Source organism: Coturnix japonica, chromosome 2, assembly GCF_054131305.1.
Source record: "Coturnix japonica strain WE chromosome 2, WE-NBRP24, whole genome shotgun sequence".
Classification (NCBI taxonomy): Eukaryota; Metazoa; Chordata; class Aves; order Galliformes; family Phasianidae; genus Coturnix; species Coturnix japonica.
In genome coordinates this window covers 58,660,069-58,687,122 of record NC_140664.1, presented here as the reverse complement: position 1 = coordinate 58,687,122, position 27,054 = coordinate 58,660,069, and the positions used below count along the sequence as shown (strand labels likewise).

General features: G+C 41.5%; 1 long non-coding RNA gene across 1 annotated transcript in view; it reads right to left on the bottom strand.

Annotated features, from left to right (window-relative positions):
* Nucleotides 1-2,626: 2,626 nt before the first annotated feature.
* The window catches only part of LOC146761836 (uncharacterized), a 48,672-nt gene continuing 24,244 nt past the window's right edge, over nucleotides 2,627-27,054 (bottom strand). Inside the window, exons 2-3 of the long non-coding RNA XR_014943460.1 lie at nucleotides 3,487-3,597; nucleotides 2,627-2,752 (exon numbers count right to left, since the gene is read on the bottom strand). This is a non-coding gene — a long non-coding RNA (uncharacterized LOC146761836). The remainder of the gene's footprint in view (nucleotides 2,753-3,486; nucleotides 3,598-27,054) is intronic.

The window sequence follows — 27,054 nt, the reverse complement described above, 5'->3', positions numbered from 1 at the left end:
TCCAGGGCCCCGTCCAACCTGGCCTTGAACACCTCCAAGGACGAGGCATCCACGACCTCCCTGGGCAGCCTGTTCCAGGGCCTAACCACTCTCCTAGTAAAGAACTTCCCCCTAACATCCAACCTAAATCTTCCCTCTTTCAACTTAAAACCATTTCCCCTAGTCCTGCTATTGTCAGCCCTTTCAAAGAGTTTACTCCCCTCCTGGGTGTAGGTTCCCTTCAGGTATTGAAAGGCTGCAATGAGGTCACCCCGCAGCCTTCTCTTCTCCAGGCTGAACAAGCCCAACTCCCTCAGTAGGGGAGGTGCTCCAGCCCCCTGATCATCTTCATGGCCCTCCTCTGTACCCTTTCCAAAATCTCTATCTCTTTCTTGTACTGAGGGTTCCACACCTGGACACAGTACTCCAGATGGGGCCTCACAAGAGCCAAGTAGAGACTACTGGCACAGACCCATGCCCTGGGAGGGTGGGAAAGGAGAAAAGGGGAAAAAGGGAGTGAGATGGGCCTAAAAACAAAACAGTAGCAGTAACTGTGTTGATCACATCTGCTGGGATGTGATGATGTCCATTTTGCCATTTTATACCTAGGAAGTGAATTTCCTGTGCAGGTCTTTTCACTTTGTTTCACTTAATAGTGAAACAAACTTACAGAAAGTTCTGGATTGTTCTCTCTCCTTTCTTGGAAACTTCCCCTGCTGTACTGCCCCACACAATAATGTAATCCATGTACTGCATGTGCTCAGGAGCACCGCTCAGTTCCAGCTCAGTTTGGATCAACCTGTGGCAAATTGTTGGACTATGTTTCCACCCCTGGGGCAAATAATTCCAGGTATACAGAATGCCCATCTAGGTGAAAGCAAATTGTGGCCTATGTTCTATGGCTGTAGGAATGGAGAAAAATGCATTAGCAATATCAGCTGTGGCAAACCACTTGGCTGACTCCAGTTCATTCTGGAGTTCTAGCACATCTGGTACTTAAGTATTCAGTTGGGGTATGACTTCATTCAGGCCACTGCAGTCTACCATAAGCCTCCACCTTTATGGCTTTATGCACTGGACATATGGGGCTGTTAAAAAGTGAGTGAATTTTGCTGATCACTCCCTGACTCTCTAGTTGATGAATCAGCTTATGGGGAGCGAGGAATCCCTGTCAGTAGAGTACTGCTGTCTGTGCACTGTTTCTGTAGCAATCTGTACCTGTAACTCTTTGAGTTGCAGCAATTCCAAAACAAACGGAGCTTCTGACAGGCCATGCAAAACAGACAGCTGCATAGCATCTTCTATGTCTAAAGATGCTATTCCAAAGTAGAGGGAGACAATCAGATCCCTCTCTCTGCTGGCCACTCCTCTTTTAATGCAGCCCAGGATATAGTTGGACTTCTGGGCTGCAAGCACTCACTGCTGGCTTATGCTCAGCTTCTTGTCCACCAGGAACCCCACGTCCCACTCCACAGAGTTGCTCTTAAGGAGTTCTTCCCCCTGTCTACATAAATATTTGGGATTGTCCATGCCCAAGTTCAACACCCTGTATTTGGCCTTGTTGAATCTTCTTAGGTTCACATGGGTCCACTTCTCCAGCACGTTCAGGTCCTTCTTCCTGTTTACTCTCCATTCTACCCAGTTTTTCAGTTACTTTTGAAATGGCTGAAACATAAGCTTGTGGAAGGCTTAAACACCGCTCAAAGTCACGAAGTCTAATAATCAGTTCTCATAAAAGGGGTCTTCTTTGCCCTCTGCCATATATTCCTGCAAGTATACCGGCATACTTACCTGGAACAGTTTTAATGAATTTACACCACATGTTTGGTGTACACCTGACTCTGTAAGGAACATACTCTTGGTGTGAATTTTCAGGAATGGACATAGGGCTGTGTAACGTTTCTACCATTCTCTCAAATAATGAATGCCTTTTACCGTAGTAGTCCATTTCTTTACCTCAGGCATCAGATTGTCTTTGAAAGGGAATGTTTCCTTTACTGCTAATAGCATCTGCTTGCCGAGGGTGAAGGCCTCATACTGACATCTACTAATAACTTTGTCAATGACTGAGTCCTTAGCATTGCTACTCAGTTGGTAAGCTTCTCTACAATCCAGCAACACACTGTTGGCTCCATCGTCCCAGCACTGCAGTAACCAGGTGACAATGGGTTCATTTGGATATGGTGAAAAATCTTTTCTCAAGCCTCAAATTTCAGTCATTTTCAGAGGTTAAGTAGTAACGGTGACAATGTCTTTCTTATATTATTATTCTTCTCTTTTAGCTCCCTTGCCGTCAGTGACTGTGGTCTTTTCTATAGCTCCTCCCCTGGCAGAGGGACAACTTCCCTGGATCATCTTCTCTACTTTCTCCACTTCTCTTATAGTATCTCCTTCTTCTTTCTTCTATTCTAAACATGGTCATGTTCATTTCAATTTTCATCCTCTTACAGTGGCAACACACATCAATTCAGATGCCTCCTGTGATTGATGAAGTTTCTCAGTTTTGATGCTCTTTCTCTCTAGCTTGACTCGGAGAGTGTTTTGTTCAATTTGGAGGTTGTCTCATTCAGTTTGGAGGGTATCTTGTGGAGATTTGGAGGTTGTATCATGTGGTTTAGAGCATGTCTAGTTTGGATTGGAGGTTGTCCCATTCGGACAGTGGGTTTTCCTTCTCAGCTTGGAGACTCTCTTGCTCAGTCAGAATATTCTGTTTCTCATCTAGAAGACTCTCTTTCTGGACCTGGAGATTCTCCTTCATGGCTCAGACTTTCTCCTGGAAACAGGCAGGCCCCAAATAAATTGTGCCTCCTCAGATCTGCCTGAGCTGCAGCATCCCTGTCTCAAATATCTGCTTAGGCTCTCAGGATCTTACAAGTGTTCAGGAGAGTGTTCCATTACACCAGCAATGCCCATTTCTCTAAAGTCTCTCCCAAGTCCCTCCCTAGTCCCTGCCACTCAGTATTCTCTAGCTTTGAGGAAGTTATAAATACAGGTACTGATGGAGGAGTACATTCAGGAGACTGACAACATGGTCATCAGATAAGCATTCTGAAAATGCATAAAGGATTCAAGGGAGAGACTGGGAGACTGCTTAAATATCACAATTCTGTAAACTTTGCATCTCCCTCTGGAGTTGTATGCAGATACCAGATAGGTATTTCCATCAGTGTTTTTAATTTATCATATGTACATATAGTTCCATAGAGCAGAGTGCCAAACTTAATTAAGGTCCACTATCTCCTGAGCATTAAAAGAGAAAAAATGATGGAATGCAATCCCTTGAAGAGCAGTTTTACAAGAGAAAGCATCCTTTTTTTTATTATTTTTTTTTTCATTTTCTCATTACTGAAGCAAGCTGGCAGTACAAAATCATTTACAAATATCCCAGAATACTGACAGTCGACCTGAACTTCAAGGCCTTGTTATCAGTACAGCACCTGTAGTACTGACAAGCTTTCTAATGAAGTTCTCTGATAGCTGAAAGTCATTCTAAAAGTACATCTTTACCTGGCCAAGGCAGCCTATGCCCACATTCTCCACCAAAGGTGCCAATGGTTTTTAAGCCAGTTCAGCCCAGTTCCATGACAAGTGAGGTGAGGGGACCCACAGTCTCATGCCCTGGGAAAGGGGAAAGGGAGAAAAGAAGAAAGGGTACGGAGACAAGACTAAAAACAAAACAGTGACAACAATCTGAGGAGGAAAGTTAATTTACTAAATAAGATATTGGAATGCCGTATAACACAATATAATACAATATAATTTGAATTGAAGTTAATAAGTCAAATAAAATGAGAAAGTGTCCAAAAGCTGAAGATCTTACTCTAATGCTGAAGGTGAGACAACTAGGGAGCATGCACACTGCAGAGATGAGCAGAAAGGGAAAAGGAGGACGTCTTGTGACTTGCAAGCAGTTTTATCTTTCTCTGAAAGGAAAATGGAAATGGAACACTGAAAGTCTTCTGGGATATATAGCCCTTCTTCCCTTCTGAGTACTGGGTACCTGGAAATATTGACAATGCATGGAACTGGAGCACCTACTCTTCAATTCCCAATGCAGTACATGATGTTATGATGTGGAATACCGATAACTAAAATCATAAAACCATGACACAGTTCTTTACAGTGTACATAGTAATAATGACTTATTTTGATCCCTGCATACATGTATATTTATTTTCAACACATGGAATATCAACTGAAAAACAAATTAGTATTTTCATCCATAGAAAACAACTAACTTGCAGTTCAAACAGACTTAACTGTGACTGTAAAACCATCTTTGAAGGAAGTAACAATGCAGAGCAACTTACAAATCAAGTCTCCTTTTTTGTAAAAGGAATTAATGATTTATGATGAAATTAGTATTGGCTTAGCAAATCTCACTGGGGAACAGTAATTTGCAATCTACATGGCCCACCTATGTTTAGGAAAATACCTCTAAATACGTGAATTACTCCAGTATGACTCTAATCCAAGCTTTGAATATATCTTACCAGGATCATACATAAACTACTTTTTTTCATTTCTAACTCCCTGCACTGGTGAAATATAATTAAGCCAAAATCTATGACAGAATACAAATGCTAGTATTTGTTAATCATAGAAATAGAATCATAGAATTGCTGAGGTTGGAAAAGACCTTAAAGATCATCAGATCCAACTGCTACCTAACCATACTACCCTAACTAACAAACCTCTGCAAAATTATGCCCCTAAGCACCTCATCCAAACGGTTTTTAAACACATCCAGGAATGGTGATTCAACCACCCTCCTGGAGAGCCTAATTCCAGTGCTTAACAACCCTTTCTGTCAAGAAGCTTTTCCTGATATCTAACCTAAACTTTCCTTGGCACAACTGGAGGCCATTTCCCCTCATCCTGTCACTTGTCACCAGTGAGAAGAGACCAGTCCCACTTTCACTGTAAGCACCCTTCAGATACTGGAAGAGAGCAATAAGGTCTCTCCTCAGCCTCCTCTTCCCCAGTTCCTTCAGTCTCTCCTCATAGGGCATATTCTCCAAGCCTTTAACAAACCTTGTTGCCCTTCTTTGGACCTGCTCCAACTCCTCAATGTCCTGTCTGTGTTGAGGTGTATAAAACTGAACACAGTACTCAAAGTGAGGCCTCACCAGTGCTGAGTACAGGGGCAAGATTACTACCCTAGTCCTGCTCACCACACCATTCCTAATACAAGCCAGGATGCCATTGGCCTTCATGGCACATGGGCACACTGCTGTCTCATATTCAGCTGAATGCCCATCAATGTACCAAGGTCCCTTTCCATCATGCAGCTTTCCAGCCACTCCTCCCCAGGCCTGTAGGGTTGCCAGGAGTTGTTGTGACCAAAATGCAGGACCTGACACTTAACCCTATTGAAACTCATACAGTTTATCTTGGCTCATCAATCCAGTCTATCTAGGTTCCTCTGTAGCACCCTTTTCCCCTCTAGCAGATCAAAACTTCCTCCCAACTTGGTGTCATCTGCAAACTTACTGAGGGTACACTCAATTGCCTTGTCAAGATAGTTAATAAAAATGTTAAATAGAATCGGCCCCAGTACCAAGTCCTGGGGGACACCACTTGTGACTGGCAACCAACTGGATTTAACCCCACTGACCACAACTCTTTGGGCCCAGCCATCCAGCCAGTGTTTCATCCAGCAGAGTACATGCCCATCCAAACTGTGGGCATCCAGCTTCTCCATGAGGCAGTTGTGGGGAACAGTGTCAGAGGCTTTACTGAAGTCCAGGCAGACCACATCAACAGCCTTACCTTCATCCACATAGTGGATCACTTTATCACAGAATGAAATCAGTTTCATCAAACATGGCTGACTGGCAGAGCGCAGAGGGTTGTTGGTGGTGGTCCAGAGTCTGGATGGAGACCTGTAACTAGTGGTGTTCCCCAAGAGTCGGTGCTGGGTCCAGTCTTGTTCAACATATTCATCAATGACCTTGACAAGGGGATAGTGGCCACCCTCAGCAAGTTTGCTGATGATACAAAGTTGGGAGGATTGGTTGACACACCTGAAGGCTGTGTTGCCATTCAGCAAGACCTGGACAGGCTGGAGAAATAGGCAGTAAGAAACTGGATGAGGTTTAACAAAAACAAGCGTAGAGTCTTGCACCTAGGGAGGAATAGCTGCATGTACCAGTGCAGGCTGGGAGATGACCTTCTGGAAAGGGATAAGTTTCCTGAAGTGTAGGAGAAAGGAAGACTGATTTGAATAATTGGCTCAGAGTCTGGTGCCAAGCCAGAAACTTTGTGTCCATATATGGTAAAGGGGTTCAGGAAGCCTGGGTGCTCCTCAAGACAGAAATCTTAAAGGCACAAGTACAGGCTGTCCCTGAATGCCATAAGGCAAGCTGCAGGGAATGATGACTGGTGTGGATGAACTAGGAACTGCTGTTGAGACTCCAGAAGAAAAAGAGAGTCTACATCCTCTGGAAGCAGGGACAGGCTAGTTGGGGAGATTACAAGGAAGTTGCTAAGGCATGCAGGGAGGAAGTTAGGAAGGCAGAGGCCCGGCTTGAACATAGATTGGCCACTGCAGTAAAGGAGAAAAAGAAATCCTTTTACAAATACATCAATAGCAAGAGAGGAACCAGGGAAAATTTCTGTCTTTTACTTGATGCAGCAGAGAATGTGACCACTGAGGATAGGGATGAGAAGACTGAGATCCTCAATGCCTTCTTTACTTTTGCCTTTAATGGGCAGATCAGTTATTCTCAGGGCACTTTACACCCTGATCTGGATGTCTGGGATCCCATGCAGAATACACTCCTGGTGATTCAGATGGAGACATTTAGAGAGCTCCTTCTCGATCTGGACTGTCACAAGTTCATGAGAACAGATGGACTCCATCCTAGGGTGCTGAGGGAGTTGGCGGGGGAGACTGCTGAGCCCTACTCTGCCATCTATCAGCATTCCTGGATATCCAGAAAGGTCTCAGAGGATTGGAGGTTCACCAACGTGACTCCCATCTACAAGAAGAGCCATAAGGAGGATCCAGAGAACTAGAGGCCTGTCAGCCTGACCTTGGTACCAGGGAAAATTGTGGAGCAAATCATCTTGGGTAAGATCACATGACACATGTGTGGCATCCAGGGGATGACCAACCTCATCTTTTTCTATGACTGGGTGACCAGACTGGTAGATGAGGGAAAGGCTGCTGATGTAATCTGCTTAGACTTCAGTAAAGCCTTTGACTCTCACAGTATTCTCCTAGGGAAATTGGCTGCCCATGGCCTAGACAGGTTTACCCTTCTTTGGGTAAGGAACTGGCTAGAGGGCAGTGCCCAACGAGTAGTGGCTAATGGAGTTAAGTCCAGCTGGTGACCCATTACAAGTGGTTTCCCCCAGGGGTTTGTACTGGGGCCCATCTTGCTTACTATCTTTACTGATGACCTGGATGAGGGGATTGAGTGTACCCTCAGTAAGTTTGCAGATGACACCAAGATGGGAGGTGTTATCGATCTGCATAAGGGTGGGGAGGCCCTTCAGAGGGATCTAGAGGTGAATAGGACGAGGTTCAAAAAGGCCATGAGCTGGGTCCTGCACTTTGGCAACAATAACCCCATGCAGCACTATAGGCCTCAAACCATCCCACACAAAGAATACAGGAAGGCCGTCTAGTAAGGTCACTGATTACAAAGCCATACTTGAACACGGTAAGTGGCTTAATGAAACTGTATCTGCTAAAGGCTAATCATGAGCTGCAAAGAAGTAACCAGTAAGCAAGTGTTCTGTGCCAGTACAGGGACTGGTGTTATTTGTAGGTGACATGGACAGTGGGATTGAGCGCAACCACAACAAGTGTATAGACAACTCCAAGCTGAGTGTTACAGTTGACACTCTAGAAGGAAAGGATGCTATCCAGAGGGATCTCGACAGGTTTAAGAGGTCCAACAATGCCAAGTGTAATGTCCTGCACTTGGGTAGGGGCAATCCCAAGCACAGATACAGCCTGGGTGGAGAACAGTTTGAGAGCAGCCCTGAGGAGAAGGATTTGGGGGTGCTGGTTGTTCAAAGACTCAACATGAGCCAGAAACATGCACTTGCAGCCCAGAAGACCAGCCATATCCTGGACTGCATCAAGAGAAGCATGACCAGCAGGTTGAGAGAGGTGATTCTGCTCTTCTACTCTGCTCTCATGAGGCCCCACCTGGAGTACTGCATTCAGTTCTGGGTCTCACAACACAAAAAGGAAACGGAGCTGTTGGAGCAGGTCCAGAGAAGAGCCACAGAGATGACCAGAGTGCTGGTGCTCCTCCCCTGTGAGGACAGGCAGAGAGAGTTTGGGCTTTTCAGCCTAGAGAAGAGAAGGCTTCAGTGTGACCCTATAGCAGCTTCCCAGTATTTGAAGGTAGTCTACAGAAAAGCTGTGGAGGGACTTTTCAGAAAGGTATGTAGCAGCAAAACAAGGGGAAACTGTTCAAAACAGGAAGAGGGTAAACTTAGACTAGATATTAGGAAGAAATTATTTACTGTGAGAGTGGTGAGACACTGGAACAGGCTGCTCGGTGGGGGTGTGGATACCTTCTCCCTAGAAGCTTTCAAGGCCATGCTGGATGGGGCTTTGAGCGACCTGGTCTAAAGGGATGTGTCCCTGCCTATAGCAGGGAGGTCAAAACTAGATGATCTTAAAGGTACCTTCCAACCCAAATCATTCTATGATTCTGTGAATACTTTAAAATGCCTTGAACAAATGCCACCCTACCACAGACTGCTGCAGAAGGATGCCTCTTTAAGCATATCCTCAGAGAGACAGAAAATCTCCTCTGCATTCACCCACTGCTGAAACACAGCATCCATGTTTGGGAAGAACAAAGGTCCTGGGTATGGAAGGTCTGAATAACTGTCATTCCAGTCCTGCACCAAAATTCTGAGCAACACAAGACAAAACAAAACACAAAGGTCCTTGTGTCACCATCTACATTCCTTCTGCAAGACAAATAAAATAGTAACTTTCCTTGATATAAAAGGTTTGAAGGTCAACAAGGATATCAATACTGCTACAGGTGTTACTGTAGGCAGCTTAATAGCCACTGCTGTCTGCTAACTGTATAGTAAAACTACAGGAGGAAAGACAAAAATAAATGGAAGAACTGGAAGTATATAATATATGAATATACAAGTATATAATATAAATAAATGTAATATATATACGATATAGCATACAAGTTTTTTTATACATATGTATATATATATGTATGTATTTATATATACTGTGTATGTGTGATTGTTGTTTGTTTGTTTTAAGAAAAAGAAATAGATAACATTTGGTGTTTGGATTTTGCTCCAGAAAAAAGGGAAACTTCATTTGTTGTTTTTCCTTTCTCAGAAAATTTATTCATTTTAGAAAGCAACAGATAAAACTGAGAATCTGCTGAATGCTGAGCATTTGTAGTCTCATCTACTTGACTACATTTCACCTTCTTTCACAGTGTGATAAAATTTCTCAGTCCCTCTTCAGCTTTGAGATCCCATGTCTCAGATATATCTAAGCATCTACCTATTTACCAGACACTTCTGGTAAGTGGCAGCCTTCAGCAAGGTTCTCCACTATGATGGTGGAGCATGTGCCTTCTAGTAGCACCTTACCCTAGGAGAAGCATTGCTTGAAGATACATGCTCCTAATGGCAGGTCCAGCTGGTGGCCTTTCCACCACAGTGGAGCCTTATGCATTCCTTCAACCGATGGACAGGGAAAGAAGGGAAAGAAAACCCTTCAAAGCCTCTTGGAAAATTCAATATTTCAGGATAAAGAAAACTAAAGTTCTTAACATTGTAATGACAGTTATACCTAAAATTGGAAGTGCAAGCTTGCTTCATCAAAGGGTCTGGAAATCTAGATATACTCAAATCTATCCAGATCACATCAATTTGTAGCAAATGTGCTGTCTTTATGAGGTTATCATTGTTCACAGGGAATGTACTAAGCACAATGCAACTTAATTTTGTTAATGTTTCCTGAATCCCTTCATGTGTTCATTGCCTTCTAGAGGGAGCTATTCTGTGATGCATTTACTGTCAAAAAAAGCAAAGTTTGCCCCTTTTTTCCCTTCCTTCCACTTTTCCACTTTTCCACTTTTCCACTTTTCCACTTCCTTCCACAGAAACAGGATGCAATATAGTTGTTGTGGCCTAAGTGAAGATACAATTTCTGTCTATCTACAACCAGACAGATACATCAGTCCAAATCAGATGGCCCATACTCTCCCTGCTTTGAAACTTTATATGCACATTGTTATCTCAATGATAGATGTGGAAGTTTGGTGGCCCTGCCAGGTAGGGGGGCTGGAACTTCATGATCCTTGAGGTCCCTTCCAACCCAGGTCATTCTGTGATTCTGTGATATCAATCAAAAATTCAGGACTTTCAGCAATTGATTAGAGTTACACAGCAGAACTATTCTCATGGGAAACTTCAGGTCCTAGATAAGAAGGACAACTGGAACCTAAAAACAGAGATTCAGTACTGAGGAGAAGGTAAACTGTACCCTGCTAGGGTTGATAATTGGGGGGGGGGGGGGAGGAGGGGGGGGAAAGAAAATGTGAGGGGGGGGAAGAAAAGAGTTGGGGGGAAATGAAGGGGGGGGAAGAAAAGAGTTGGGGGGAAGTGAAGGTGGGGGGAAGAAAAGGGAGGGGAGGGAAGAAAAGGGGGGCAGGAAAATTGGGGGGGGAAGGAAAAAAAAAAAAAAAAAGGAAAAAAGTTGTTCACTTTGGCCCAAAGTTGAAGCAATATGATTTCACTACAAGATTTCTGGTTTTATACATTGATGTTAAACTATGTAGATAAAAGAGAAAGGGATCATACATTCATTTTCTCTTCAACAAGCATTAATTCTCAGAAGTGTGTCCTCATATCATCTCTGCATTCAAACCTGAAAAGCCCTAGTCTATTTACTCTTCAAAAGATTTCGTACATTTAGTATCCTTGTTAGACTTATTCATATTTACTCCAGTTCCACTGCCTGTCTGAGTTGAATTGGCCCAGAATTTCACACAACCTCCACCAACTGTGGACAGAATGGTTTTATGCATATAGTGATGTAATTTATGCCTTAAGTTTGTTAACAAAAAGCATACAGACCAATGTGCAGGCATACAACAGAAAGGACGAGCCTCAGCCAAGCATTCCTCACTTTGCCACTTCCTGTCTCACTGCCTCAGCAGTTCCCCTGACAGGGTTTTGTCACTGTCACAGATGTTTCAAAGGCACTAGGAGGGGAAGGTCTGCCCTCCAGGGCAAGTTACAGACAGTATGTCTATCCTGAGTCAACACTTCAGCTTGTACCAGGGCATGCCCTGGTCGCCTATACCACACCCTTTGGCCAGATATCTGCGGCTCCATAACTATATCTGGCACCAAAGGAGGTATCTTGATCTGCCGTAGGAACATGATGGGCATCTCTTTGGCAATAAAGATTGGAGTGTTGACCACAATGTCCATAGGCCATGTACCTATCACTGAAGGGACTAACGAGCCTCCCAACTCCAACAATCTCCCCCAACGTGCAAGTAGGCCACACCACTTGGGTCCTACTTGCACCTTCCAAGGACACCTTGTCCTATAGGTTCCTAGTTCTAAATTCTCAAGGGCAGGGAGCAGAAGATTACCAATCTGAGGTCTTACCTGATTATCAGTGCCTGTAATTTGTATCCTAAGCAGGGAGGCCATATTGTTTGTAGTATTTTCGGGGCACTAGGGCTGCCATCTCCAGGTCTAGATTATTACTAGATTATGACAGTATGTAGGTGAATGTATGTACCCTTGTGGCAGGACCTGAAAGGTCCACTGCCTGCCTTCCTATGATCTTGTGATTCTTCAGTAATCGGAATACTGAAGAATGCATTTGCCAAATCTAAGACACAATGGTGTTTTGATTTCTCGACTCATCTCTCTACTGTCCATTAGGGAGGCAATTCTTGGTAAGACTGCATGAATAGGCAGTGTGACCTTGTTCAGTTCATTCTCCATGTTCCATCTGACTTCTGCACTGGCCATACGAGGGAACTATACAGGCTATGTGCAGGTCTTATAATACACACTTTTTCCATTTCCTGTACTGTTCTTGATATTTCCACTTGCCCACACAGGAGCCTATATTGCCTTATATTAGTAACCTGGCATGGTTTTGGCAGACAAGTAGGATCATGTTTCGCATGGCATCTCAATATTGCCTGTACCGCCCAGACACTAATACACCTTTATTGGAGACTGAACCCTCCCACAGTCATTTGGAGAGCCAGAACCCATAGGATATCTATGTCCAGAATATATTCTTGGACTGGGGCAATAGACGACTTATATTCCTGAGGTAGGAGACGCCCAACCCTCAGTTTTAACCAGGTTTGGGTGGAATGGTCTGTCCCCCAAAACCTCCAATCATCACTCTGTTACCATTGAATTTGATTGGATCTCTGTAAATTATTGATGCTTCTGTCCCTGTATCAACTAAGGCCATAACTCTGGATATTTTTTCTGGACCAGAATCCTGTTAATTCTACACAGGACCTCCAGTCCCACCTGGAGGCCCTACGGTGACTGATGTCCCTTGTCACTCCATGGACTGAGCCAGGGTCAGGTCTTTTACCTCTGGTGGTTTGGGCACTGTAGCCCGAGACGCCTGAGGTGGCTTCTTTCTCCTGCTAAGGACAATAAAGCGCACTAAATTCCAAATTATTGTCGGTCTTCTTTCTATGATCCTTACTCTTGGTTTTCTAGGGTAATTTTGAAATTTTTGATCATTCTTCAGCTGTTTCCACAAGGAGAAGGAGAATGTGGTTGAGTTGCCGATCAATTTTTACAAATTGAATGCTAGCCCAGGTAAGATCATTGAACATCTGTTTTCGGGACACCCTTATGGGTCCCGACTGAGGAGTTTGTGGAGCCAGCCTCTTAGTTTTAATCACTAGCATAACCTCAGCTTCCTCCACCACTTGAATATTATGCTTAGTTTGCAGTCGCTCTGTTTCTCCTAGATTGGCTACTAGCTGAGCTGCCTGCTGTACTGCCACCTCTGATCCCACTAGAGGGTTTAATATCAATACCAAAGTGCCATACATATGGGAAGGGGCCTGCTGTAAAATTAGGTCCCTCATTCCCACTGAAAATTTTACCATATCAGGGCTATCAAAGGTGTCTCTGTAAATTGCCTCTCTCATTCCTAGTTCCCTAATACAGTTCTGAAGGTTCTCCATGGAGGACCATAATCCAACATTTAATGGCATATCCAATTTATTTGGCCAGACCATACGACATGTGGCCATCAACTCATCCAGAATAGAATGGTTCTCTTCTGGAAACTGGGTTCCACCATATAATCTCTGCCTAAGGGCAGGGTGAATGGTTACAGTGGCCAATTTGGATAGTTCAGGTACACTGACCATAATGCTTTCTCCCCCTCAACCCCGTAGGCACAGCAACCATGTTGATACACTTTCCCTGGGTTTCTTTCAAAACCGCTGCACCAGGTCCATTAGCTCTGTGTCTGTGTACGGACAGGCCATGAAAATGTGTTTCATCAGGGGGCCACTGATCAGAGGGCACCCCTGCCAGTCTATCTTGGACCCTTTTTGTTTTTTGAGTTATGATGGAGTTGTAATGAATCTGTCATAAGAAGTTCTTCTAATTTTGCTTTAGTAATTTCATCCTCTTGTTTAACCAGATCTATTGTTTCAGATACATGGTTGTTGTCTGTCAAAACATTATGGATCTAGGAGATTGGAGGATCTAATAGAGGTCTTTCCCCTGTCAATATACTAAGTTCTTGTTCCAATTTTTTATGCGATCTTTTAATAATTGATTTTCATTTTCTAATGTATTCGATCTGATTTCTACCTGATTTAAGGCAGTTAACAGTGACCATACCACTGTAGAAGCAGCTAACCATCTGTCTTTTGTGATCAAAATGTATTTATTCAATCCTTCAAAATATTCCGCCATGCGGAATGGGAAAAAAAATTCCCGTGACATGCAGGGGACCCCAGTTTTCAATTACGGTAGCCATCTGAAAATAGGGAGAACCCGTGAACCCTGGGATCTGCCCTGGAATAATCTTACCTAAGGCGGTAATGTTCTCCCCCCTAACCCATTTGTATATATTCCACAGGAAAGACATTATGGTTGTGGCTCCTGGCTGGCTCACCAAGTGTACAGTTGTAATTGTACAAATTGTAAAGTTGATGGATAACCAGAGGTTATGCCGAAAAGAAGATTAACAAGAAATGCTCACCAATGTTGGGGCTTGCAGTAAGGATAGATGCTCGCCGATGCCAAAGATCACTACAAAACTCCACACAAGAGCAATCTCCAGAAAGAGATCCTGCCTTTGTGGTGGTCAGATCTCAAATGGGATCTAGGAGAGTTGGAGCCAAGCTCCACCCCTTCTGGGAGCACAGCTGAATTACCTTCACCTTTGCTCCTGTCACTTGCCTCAGATGGTTAATCAGGGATTCAGGTTGTGATCAAAAGTTTCCCATACACTAGTATATGGAAATTGCATGAAGTTCACACGTTTTGCCAAGAAGAAACAGCTGATTTTTTTTTGCTGCATAGCTCATTTTGCCCTCTCTCCCTCCCCCACATATGGATTTGATCAAGACTAAATTCTGGTAAGTTTTGTGGCTAATGATACAAAGAAAAATAGAGTGATTTGCTGCAGTAGTGCTTTTTGGCCTTGGAATGGAAAAAGCTATGATGCTCAGAAAATATGAAGGTGACACTCTCACAGCTGGAAAAATAGAAAGCAAAGGGCTCTGCACCTTTCTCTTACAAATCTCTTTTCTTCTACTGTCATGTTTTCCATCATTACTTTTCCATGGATCTATTCTCCTCTGTTTCTTAAAGTCATCTTTTCTCCCTCAAATCAGACATGTTCAGTTTTGAAAGCTAACTTGCAAAAATGTAAGAAAAACCACCAACACAAACATAATCATTAGTAATGACCAACAGTAAGAAATGTTTCATGCTTTTTCTCTTTAGTTCCCAATGCATCAGCTGTATTTATGCATGTTTTTAAGCTCAGTGCCACAGAATTGCCTGGACTTTAGAGAAACAGCAGCTCAGTCCCAATTCTTTTTAGGCAAGTTTCTAGTCTCTTCAAAATTCATGGCTTTCTACTGGATGTTGAACTGACAGTGGGAAACGTAACTATAAAGAGGAAAAATACTGGAATCAAGATTATTCCTTCTCTCAGGTGTCAACATTTTACACACTGGTTTGTCTCAGTTCTGTGAATAGTGGGTCGTAGGGATTTCGCAAAATCCATGTCTCTGGAGAAGGGAAACAGGGGATACCAAAATAATTATAAAAATAAACCAGCAGCAACAATCTGTGGAGAAACAAACTGATTTACTAAATATTGTATCAGAATGCAAGATAATTAGAATTGAAGCTAATAAATCAGATACAATGAGAGAGGATCTGAAAGCTGTAGGCCTTACAGTAATTGTGCAGTTGGGACAGGCAGCAGTGAAGGAGAAGTGCAGCAAAGAGAAAAGCCGAAGGAAAGTGAAAGAATGTCGGATGACCCAAAACCACCTTATATGCGCTCCACCTGTGAGGGAATGATATCAGCACAGCGAACAGTCTTCTGGGGAACGTAGTTTCTTCTCTTTGGTGTGTGGAACTGAGGCATTAACACTTGAATTCCCAGTAAGCTACATGATGTGATGATGTGGAATACTGATGATCATATAACCATGACATCAGGATAAAAGATTCTCACTTCAAATATGCAACATGAGTAAGAAATCCCAAAAACCAATGGAGCCTTAAAGAGGTTGCATTACATCACTGTTTCATGCTATTTTTCAATAATAAATGAATACAAAATGAAATGACAAAATGACAAAATGAATACACAGCACACACCAAAAACCATGGAAAATATTTAAGAAGAAAACATGCAACACACCTTGCAGCTTGTCAGCAACCATCCACCCAGACAAGACAGATAAAAAGCTTGGAAACACAGAGACTACTGACTAGATCTTAAAAAGGAAAAGAAAGGATTTAATGATTTTTGGGGTATACTTGGACTTCAGTCCATCTGAACATTATGCAATAAACAATTCTTGGTTATTCCATATAGTAGTTGGACAATGGGTTAAAAGCTACAATTTTAATTGAAGTAAACTAGTCTAATTTTGTGAATGTAAATAAAGGCTTGCATGCATAGCTTTGTATCTTTCTAGGTGCCTAGTGGAATAATCATGGATTATTCCATGATTAAAGGAAAAACATAACATTGGAGCTGCTGTAAAACTATACATTCTCCAGGCTGAAGCTAAAGTGAAACATTTGTCTATCACTTCATCTACTTTAAAGATTTCCAAACTACTACTACCCAGTCTTACTACTTCCCAAACCACTACCATATTCCTAAAACTCAGTCATTTGTCCTGTATTGCTTTATTTATTTGAATATTTTTGAAAGTTCTCTCTCTCTCATAAAATAATGTAAGATGGAGGAAATGAACAGATGAAAATTAAAAGATGTTTCCAGAGAGTTAATAATTAAGTTACTCTTAGAATTATGGAGATGACAAAGACTTTGTTTTTTCCATAAAATCTGTAAAATTTAATTGCAAAAATAATTGTAATAACTCTAATTATATAATAAATTGTCCAACCATGATACTTCCCCTGCCTACTTTTTTTAAAATTATTTTTATTTTTATTTTTTTATTTTTGGTAAAACAAGTTATGAAGAAGTAGACACAAATGTAAAGTGAGAATCTTCTGTCTTTAAGACCCTGCAACACACTGCATTCATATACTACCCCCCTTTACAGTAATAAAACATTTCATAACTTATCAAATACTTGTAATTCATTTGATATGGGAATGCCTGTTTGCAAACAGGAAGCTGAGGTACTGGAACCAAATCCTGGAAAAAGTATGAGGACTGCTCTGAAAGTAACGTCTCCTATTGTTGGTCCATGATATGAGAGGCAGATGTTGGTGGCATGGAAGTAGGAGTGGAGCAACCCTGCCAATATTTCATTATATTTTGTTTCTGTGCAACAGATAGCAGCAGACAGGCAGTGTGACAGAATGGAATCTGACATGGAAGTGCCTGTGTAACAAAGGTGTGGAATAGAATTCCCCCACGTGGAAAAAATGCCACCCACTGACATTCACCAGTGCTTACTGAATGTTCATGGAGACCAAGCAGAGGATGTCAGCACAGTGAAAGATGGACTGCATGGGTAAGATTTTCCTAGTAACTATGTGGTTGTAGCAGCTGTAATATATTGGGTCACTTCTGCTGGTGTGGATTTTTGCAAACATATCATGCAGACTCTTTTTCAACACTGGCAAAAATGCATATTAATGGTGCGGACTATGTTGAAAAAATAGTGTTTTGTAGTTGAAAATTCGCTCTACCAAATAGTATTATTATGATTTTTGTATATGATGTAATTTTTGTGGAAATAAATAGGAGGCATTAGTTTTGGAGCAACATATGTATATAGATGCTTAAATGCCTTTCACCTGAAACATTATTTTCACCAAAGTAAACGGAGTAGTTGGAACTGCAAGATGTGAGTACACATTCCCATACTTTGCATATGTAAACAGATTGTTCTGAATTCGAGCCAGGTAGATCTTCTTCAATTAATTAATCATTCTCTTTTTCATTGCTTGAGTAGAAAATATCATTATTTCACTGTCAAAAGCAAATATTTCCAGACACTTCATAGAGTCTTATATCAGGGTTTGGATGGAAAACAGGAACAATCTTGCAATCTTAAATTTCTCAGGCACCTTGAAGATTATTTTTCTTAATTCTTGATCACTGCCACAAGTTTGAACATGGGTCAGTCAGCTCATAAACTGTACAATAAGGATGAAAAAAATAATTCTCTCCCAAATTAATCTAACCACACACTGTTAGGAAGAAACAACTGAGATTTTTACTTGGATTTAATCCTCATTAATATCCTTATTTGGTTTGGATACTGTGAGAAGAAGAAACATAGAACCAAAGAAGGCACTGGGCAATTCTATTCACTGTATTCATGAGAGATGGAAATGTTTACATGTAAAGGTGCATGTTTTGACCAAAAGCAAAGAGCATATACTAAGACATTTTACAGACCTGGATGAAAGGTACTGATAATTCCACTCTTTTGGATGATGTGATAAAATCTTTGTATTTCCATGAAATTTAAATAAATTACACTAATCCATTTTAAGGAGGCTAATATTTATCTGCCCAGAAGCTCAAGAAGAATTTTTCTTTTTGTTACTTTCATCCTTTTAATCAATTTGAGAAACAGAAGGCGTATAGTGACAGCAAATAATATCCCTGTAAATTAAATCAGTGAGAAACTGTAGTTTTTTCCAATCAGGTCTGGGCTTCTAGATGTAAACAGAGAGACATTTATTTTTGTAAAACTGCTGATATTTCTGAAATTCAGAGCCTTATTTTGAGTCTTTTTAGGGCAAAGTCAACTTAGAAAACTATTAATTTTAGAAATCTTGGCCTGAAGAGGTATTAACTACCCAGTCTCTGCAAGATGGACAGTGATGTGTGAGCACTTCAAGCTCTACAGGCAGTGTAGGGACAGGGACAGGGACAAAAAAACATATCCAAGGCCTGGTAGCATTATGGTACCAGGCCAGGCTTGCTCTATACCATCATACTTCCTGAATCAACTGTGTATGATTCAGGATCAGGAACAGCATCAACTAACCACACTGCTAAAAAAATAAAAAAAGGTTCCTTCAAGATCAGGTTACAACTGGTTTACAACTGAGAAAGTAAATGTGTACACACAGAGGCAAAAAGGAGAATGTGAGAGTACGTAGCTGGGAGCCATGATGACAGAATATAGCATCTAGCAAAACAAGTAAATAGAAATGAGTGAAAATAGGCTAACAGGTTAGATTCAAAGAATTATTGTAAATGGGTCATATTTGGCTGGCAGCCAGTTACTGTCAGGGTTCTGCAGTGCTCCATTTTGGGTTCACTTCAAAGTTTTTATGAATGATCAGGATGCAGGAATTGAAATGTACAAGTTTGCAGATGATACTAAATTTGGAGCAGCTCTTGACTCCCTGAAGGGAAGAGAGGCTAGGTAATCACCAATTACATGAAACTGAACAAGTGCTGTATACTGCACCTGGAATGGGGCAATCCTAAATCCACGTACAGCCTGGAGAACAAGAAGCTGGAGAGCAGCCTCCTACGGCAAGTAAAAAGATGCAAGGAAGCCATTCCCAGGAAAGCTTCCCTGTCCTTCCTCCTCCTTCAAAGGTCAGACAAACCTCAGGCCACAGACCTCAACTCCACCATGTTTTGGTCACCATGGAGTGCTGTTAGAATGACATAACCACATGGCTTCCTGATGTCACTAGTCATCTCAGCCTTCTGTTCTGAGCCCTATAAATAGAGGTCTCTGCACACAGAACTCCAGCTACTGAACAAAAGACATCAGTGGCAACTTACTTTTGAAGTTCATATCTGCCAAGGTGTCTTTTCTTCCATGGAGGCAGGAAGAATTGCTGTCCTGCCAAGATGAGGTGGCTGATCCATTGAGCCAATGGAGGTGGACCTGCCTGAGAGTGATGAGGAGTTGATGGAAGTGGATCCAGAGCTAGGGGAAGAGTGATGGAAGTAGATCCACCTCCATCACGGCAGAACCATCACCAGCCCCCTGCTCTCAGGCAGTGCTGGAGGAAACACCCTCCATTCTGCCCTACCATCACAGGAGAACAGGATCCTGTACAACTCATGCTGGTGCTGAACCTTCCATCCCACATGTTCACCATTAACCAGGAGAGCCCAATCCCAGGACCATCCGGTGGGCTCATATGGGACATTCATTTCCAAGGAATTCTTTCAACAGCCAAGTCTCCTATGGTCCCATCCTTCTCATCCCTCTCCCATCACCACTAATATCTGTTATCTTCATAAAAAAGAAGAAAGGAGGGCAGGGACTGGCAGTCAGGGCAACAGGAAGATCCAAGTTGTTTGGAGCTTCAAGGTGTTGTCAAAGGACTGACAGAGGTGGCTGTTCCTGTGGAGAAGCAGAAGACTTTGGTTCTGACAGGAAGAAGGCTGAAGTCCAGCATGAAGGGCTGTTCTAGTTGATCACTAGGATGATTTTTCAAGATTGAAATAATAATAATTGTAATATTTGTAATTAATGTTTATAATGTTAATAAATGTTTTAAAAAATGAGAACAAACAAAAAACAACAGAAAATAATAATAATGGTGATTATTGCCATTATATTAATGGTAATAAGAATAAAGCCAACAAAATAAATCAAACAATTAATATATATATATATAGCCAAACCAATAAATGTCACCATTTTATCTTTTGGAACTCCAGAGTCTGCATGTGGATTCCTGTGACCTCTGGGGTTTCCCCAGTACAGGAAAGACATTGCCATGTGGTATGAGGGCCTGGGAAGGGCTGGGGATGTGCCAGGGCACCTGGCATCCTGGGACCAGCTGAGGGAGCTGCATTCAGTCAGCATTGAGGACAGAAAGCAGAGGGGTGTCTAAGTACTCCTACAGCTGCTGCTGAGAGCAAGGAGGTATATGTTTCATCAAAAGGTTGTGCAGGGAGGTCACTGTCACTCTGCCACAACCAACAGTGGCTGTAGCCCACAGCCAGCAGAAAGCCAACACTGTGCAGAACTGTGGCCTCTGCAGCCACAGGAACCAATGCAGGCATGTAGGCTTCAGGTTGCAGGGTGCGTCTGAGCTTCCTGTCTGTGTCTAAGAACAGTAATGAGTGCAGCTGTGGTAAATGCACCCAGGAAGAAGAGCAGCCCAGTTGCACAGAGCTTTGGGATGAGGTGGGCAGGCTGGGGAGCATCAAGGACTCAGAGGAAATTGACTGGTGGAATAATACACTGCCATCTGTGAGACAGATGCATCAGCCAGCCATAGCACAAGAAACAAGTTTCCCCTAACCTCTCAGCACTAGCCAGAAGGAGGGGACCTATGAGACAGGGGTAATATAATTAAGTTTCTGCTCAAGGCAGCAGGTGAACCTCTATGTCTACATCACCCTCCCAGTGCCCTTATACAACATCACTGATTTTTCAAGTTTGCAGTGACAAAATAGCAAAAAGAAGTCAAGGACAATGAAAGGGGACTTCAGGGCCTTAGTGCGCTAGGTTGAAGGATCAGAGGGAGAGGTAGTGTCCTCCTTCATCTTTTCAGTAGCAACAAACAATACTGAGAGAAATAGGCAGACTTGGATTATCAACACATGGCTCCAAGGCTGTCTTCAGAAGAATTTTGGGTTTTTCAGTCATGGGATGATCTACGCAGCATAAAGCCTGCTGGCATCTGATGGGATGCACCTTTCTCAAAGGTGGAAAATGATTTTTGTGCAATAGATAGCTGGTCTGATTGGTAGAGCTTTAAATTAGACTAGAACGAGGAACAGGATAAAATCAAGTTTGAAAGTGATGATCTATGGGACAGTACCCCAACATTTGAGGGACTGTGTGCTTCAGTTCGCTCCACAAGGCTGGGTAAAGTGAAGAACATTTGAAATGTTTCTACTCCAGTGCATACAAGAAAGAGGAGCTAGAAGCTATGACTGTTCCTGTGCTACATCATAGTCATAAGTTAAACCTCATGGAAAGAGGTGTGTCACAATAAAGGGTTCTGGACTTTTTCAGAAAGAATGGACAGGACAGGCGAGGTGTGGGGTAATGCTGTGTGTGAGGGAGGGGATGAGCTGTGTTGAGCTTGCAGTTGGTGATGACACATTTGAGAGCCTCTGGATAAGGATGAAGGAACGAGCAAGCGAGGTAGATGTCATTGTGGAAGTCTATGATAGGCCACCCAGCCAAGATGATGACACTGATTTAACTGTTTGTTATGTACTAAGAGAAACAACTGTGGCCAGCAGAGAGAGGGAGGTGATTGTCCTCTACTCTGCCCTCATGAGGCCCCAGCTGGAATACTACACCCAAGTCTGAGACCCCCAACACAGGAAAGATGTAGAGATTTTGGAGAGGTTCCAGAGGACGGCCACAAAGATGATCCAAGGGCTGGAGAACCTCTGCTATGAAGATGGGCTGAAAAAACTGGGCTTATTCAGCCTAAATGGAGAAGGCTGCAGGGAGACCGCAGTGCAACTTTCCAGTTTTTAAAAGGAGTTTATAAATAAAAGGGAAATCAACTTTTTACACAGGTAGATAGGAATAGGATAAAGGGGAATGGTTTTATGCTAAAGGAAGGGAGATTTAGATTAGATGTCAGAGGAAGACTATCTCACCTTTATACCCAGCACCCTGGCATCCCTCCCCCTGGTGCCTCACTCCAAGTAGAACACCTAGATGCAAAGTGCTGTGGTGAGAGTGGTGGGGATGTTACCAATTCCCTTTTAAGCAAAAATTCAGCACTTTGAGAAACTGCCACATGATAGCACCAAGTTGTGACACGACTGAACATTTTAACCCCGACCAGAAGGCTAGGGATTCCCTCACTCCTCCTTGCTGTATATGGGCAGAGATTGATTGAACAGATTAATGAAATCATTGTTGCAATTATTATAAAAATTATATTTCTGAAAACAGAGTTATTAAGGTACTTAAAAACAAATGTAAAACTGTAATCCATACAACCAAATAAGGAAACAACAGCACCCGCTCTAAATGTAACAGTGGGCTCCAACGCATGCAGCTGTTTGAAAAACATGCTTCTTTTGGCTAAAAGGTTTTAGTCTGTTTGCCATTAAGCATTATGTGGAGCTGAGGAAAACAGTTATTACTGACCATTGCATGTCTGGCCACGTACACTTTTTTCTTTAGAATTCTATTATGAAATATTCCATCCTCTTTTAAGCTGTCTTTGTAGGCTACAGCAAGGTTTTGGGTGAATATGTGCTGTGCTTTGAATACAAGCAAGTAGCTTGTTGCATCTATGTTTGCCTCACATGAGACAGCTTTTATTTCAGTTCATTTATTTTTAAAAGTCTGATAGCAATACTAACACTTTTTCTTTCTTTAAAATAAAAAAAATAGGTGAAAAAAATCAGCTTCAAAGCAGTAAATACTGCTACGAGTAGGAACATCTGAACTAGATGAAGTTTGTACCCCTACTACTTGGTTTAACTTGCTGTCCATCATAGGATGTCATCCATCATTAGTATTCTCATCTAGAACTTTGAATGTGTGCTGAAATCATCCATGGCATCTTGACCAGAAGAAGAGGACTTTTAAAAATTTCACTGAAGATGTAAGATACTCAGTAAGCATAAATACATGTTTTGACAGCTATAAATTTGCATGATTAAATTTCAAATGATAATAGCACTTCAGGAAGACTTCCTTCCCTCTTCCTCTAAAAAAAATTTAAAAAACCAAAAACATAAAACAACTTGAAATATGTATAACCAATGTCCAAGGATGATGGACAGCAATTACTAAAATTGTTAAGCTTAAAGATGCTGTAAATCTGCCCTGTTCCTCTTAAAATGCAGCGACTCCAAGACACATAAAATGCAGAGCAAAACCCATCATCAGTGACAGTAATTAAAGGTGAAGAGTAGTTCAGAAGTATAGAAAAGCAAGATCACCTTTCAACTGGACTCAAACTACTATAAGTAAGTCTGAAAAACTCATCAGTACTAAAAGCTTGTCTAAGAATTAAGTAGCAGCAGAATAGTATGCATGACTGCCACAGTGACAAGCTGAGTCAAAACCATCCATCAGATGGATTCCAGCTTAACGGCTGATTATGACACCTGCACAAATTAGCGGCTTCTCCAGCTGGAAGCTTGTCTGCTTTTTCCTCTCTTAATGATGTACAAGCCGAAGAAGAACAGTGCAGTCAGCTGTTGTATAACAGCAGTTCTAAAGAGGTTAGGGAGAGGGTGGTATACCACCACTACTAACAGTTACAGTGCAAGAACTTAGGAGGAATTGGAAAGTCTGTACTTTAATGAAACGCATGCAGCTATGCAAGAAGGACAACAAGCCAAGATTTCTAAGCATATGCTCTTGTTCTGTGTAAGTGCAGGGCAGGAGGCTTGAAGAGGAATTGTGGAAGAGTAAAACTTGCAAATAATGGAAAAATGTGTAAGTACAAGGAGAAATGTGGGTGGTGTGTGCACAAACACTGAGATTCTATACAATATTTCTCTTCAGTGAATCCTTCTGGCAACCAGTAAAGTTATAGCAAAATGAGAGTGTTGTTTTAATTTTTTTTTAATAGACTGAAGAAGCAACTGCAGTTCCCAGACAAATTATTAAGTGTATTTTGGGTTAAAATGTGACTTGGAGATGTACAGATGAATTAGGAACCTGAGATTTGCCCTTCGGTGCAGCTCTGAAAATCTTATCAAGGATATAACCCTGCAGTTTCTACTGGCCCAGCTCCTCTTGTCTTTCAGAAAGTAGTAATTGCCTGCAGCTTGTTTTACTTAGCTTTAGATCTCCCCCGGGGAAACAATGCTTCTCATTTCAATGAACAGAGGTAAAGCTAAGAAAACGAAGCCTATCTTGAGTTCAGGTTTTTAAAACTAAGCCTATCTTGAGTTCTTAACCTAACTTGAGTTCAGGAGGGAAAAGATGTTCGGAAGTTTTATGTTTGGCATAGAAGACTAGAATCTTTCCTACTGTCACTGTCCACTGGGACCTACAGACCTATGTATAATATGATAATATGGAGAAATAGTTCTTTCACAACAGCAAGGGTACCATCCTTCTCCAAATGCCTTCATTCACTGAACAGAGCTCCCTGCCAGCTCTGTTAGTGCAGTTACAGTCCATCTCGGGTACTGAATATACAATGAACTGATTTCCCCTAGATGTTCAATTCAGATTATTAACAAGCCCTAAGTGCATCTCAGCTGGGAAATAAAGAGGTTTCTAACCAGATGAGCAGAGGTGATGTGAAACACACTGCTGGAAGGAGTAAAAGGTCGAACTACTTTTCAGATAAAGTTTGATGTAGTTCTACAGGGAATAGCTGGCAATAAAACCATGCTGCTCATGACGTCTCCTTCCAGCCCTGCAGCATACTGAAGAATTTGCCTGATGATACAGACAAAAGTAAGCCACTAGGCTTGTGCACTAACTTATACTCTCTACAGTAGTATTCCTTGTTCTTTGCACTAGATTTGTACCTAATGAAGAACAAGAATACATACACTTTCTTGATCCAGTGGAAAGACCACAAACAGTTCATAGAGTACCAAAAAAAGAAAAAAAAACCAACAACAACAAAAACACACACCCTCTGTTAGGTGTTTGGACATAATGCATTAAAACCTATAGCTATTTCTCACATTAATGTCAGTCAGTTACCACTCACATTAGCCCACCACACTGAATAACAAGCGCTCCTGATGTACTGGTGACATGCCTCTAGCAATGCTTCTTACAGAGCACTACTGACAGTTTCAAATGCTGTATTCTACTTCCTAATTAATTAATAATTTTGACACACAAAAATGTGTTGAATGTTTATGCATTACAAGTGAACCAAAAGGATGTATATCTAATTAGCTCTAAAAATGGTAAAGAAATAGTGATTACATTAACACAAGCAAAATGCTGTGAATAAAGCCTAACATGGCATTCCTAATTCTGCTATAGAAAGGCAACATTTTTGGAGCTTTTTACAATAGTAAGCAATGAATTTTTTTAAAATGCTGCTCAGGAAATACATCCTGCCAAGAAAGCCCTAACTTAGGGATTTTGCAAAACATTTCTCTGCACATGGTGAACTTTGGATTTCTGACAGGTCATACATCAGGCTATTCAAAGCCTAGAGGTCTGCTATGTAAGAATTTTGTTCCCTTTTTTGGCTTTATTATCTGCCTTCTCATATGAGATTTGTGATTTTAAACAAGCCTTTCTTTCAAAACAAGACACTTTTTTTCCTGCTGGAATTCAAACAACAGTCCTACAGTGCTACATGATTATGTCAAAATTTATAGCAGCTCAAAACAAAGTCAATTCTTATGTCTTCAGTTCAGAATTACAAGCAATCAAAACCAAGAAGGATATGTAAAACAACCTGATTGTGAATTTCATATAGGATAGCAGAAATACAGCACTAGTGTGCAGAATAAAAGTGCACTAATGTTGTCTTTTGTAGAGATTCGGCACACAATTACCTGTGGAAAAGAGATCATCACAGAAGTTTATGAAAAGAAAATCATTAATACTGCAACTGCTTTATTTTGGAGGTTTTTAAAATTAAGTGCTTTTAAAAGCTAATTTTCAGTTACAAGCATGTTTTTTTTTTTGTTTGTTTGTTTGTTTTTTTGTGGGGGAAAAAGAGTAGCATGTTTAGGTTCTTCAAAAGAAAGCCCTTCAAAAAGAAACAAGAAGAAAATATACAGCAAAAATAGGTACACACTAAAGTGCTGTTTTCTTCTTTTTGCTGTGAGAACAACACTTGTGAGAACAGCCTAACCTCAGTATGAAGTTAGAAGTTGGTAGTTTGCATTGTTATTCCAGGTTTTCCAGAGCTTCAAGGAGGGTGTGAGCTATTGGATTTGAATTACAAGTGTAATGAAATGAGGATATTTCTTTCACAGTAATAAATGAGAAGCATATACGTAAAGGAACAAAAGCACTAAGCTTGCCCACTGATTTCAGTGAGTGGCTATGTGTTTTTGAATGTTTATCTTCTGTTTTATGATCATGAGTTTTGACATCCAGTTTTGAAAATTTGTTTCAAGCTTCCATGGCTGTATAATGTAAGTTTGTACATTTGATTTTTCCTGTGCAAGTTTTGTGTAACTTAACAATGAAATGTGAAAAAGGATATCTTCAATGTGTGCACAGATTATTGTAGAAATTGAAGTTACCTTTCCAATTAGTGTAACCTCGGAGTAACATCAGTGAAGATAAAGCTATTCACAATCATTTTCAGTATAGCTACATGCACAGTCTGGTCCATTCTCTCTTAAGGGGCTTGCAAAATAGCCCTGTCTTGCATCTTCCCTTTAACATGCTTGTAATTGCTTTCTGGCTCAGATTTGGTCCTTTGAAGCTAAGCAGATGGTCTTGCCACCCCATGGCAAGGCCACTTCTCCTTAAATAGTGCTGGCAAGTGAGTCCTTTGTAG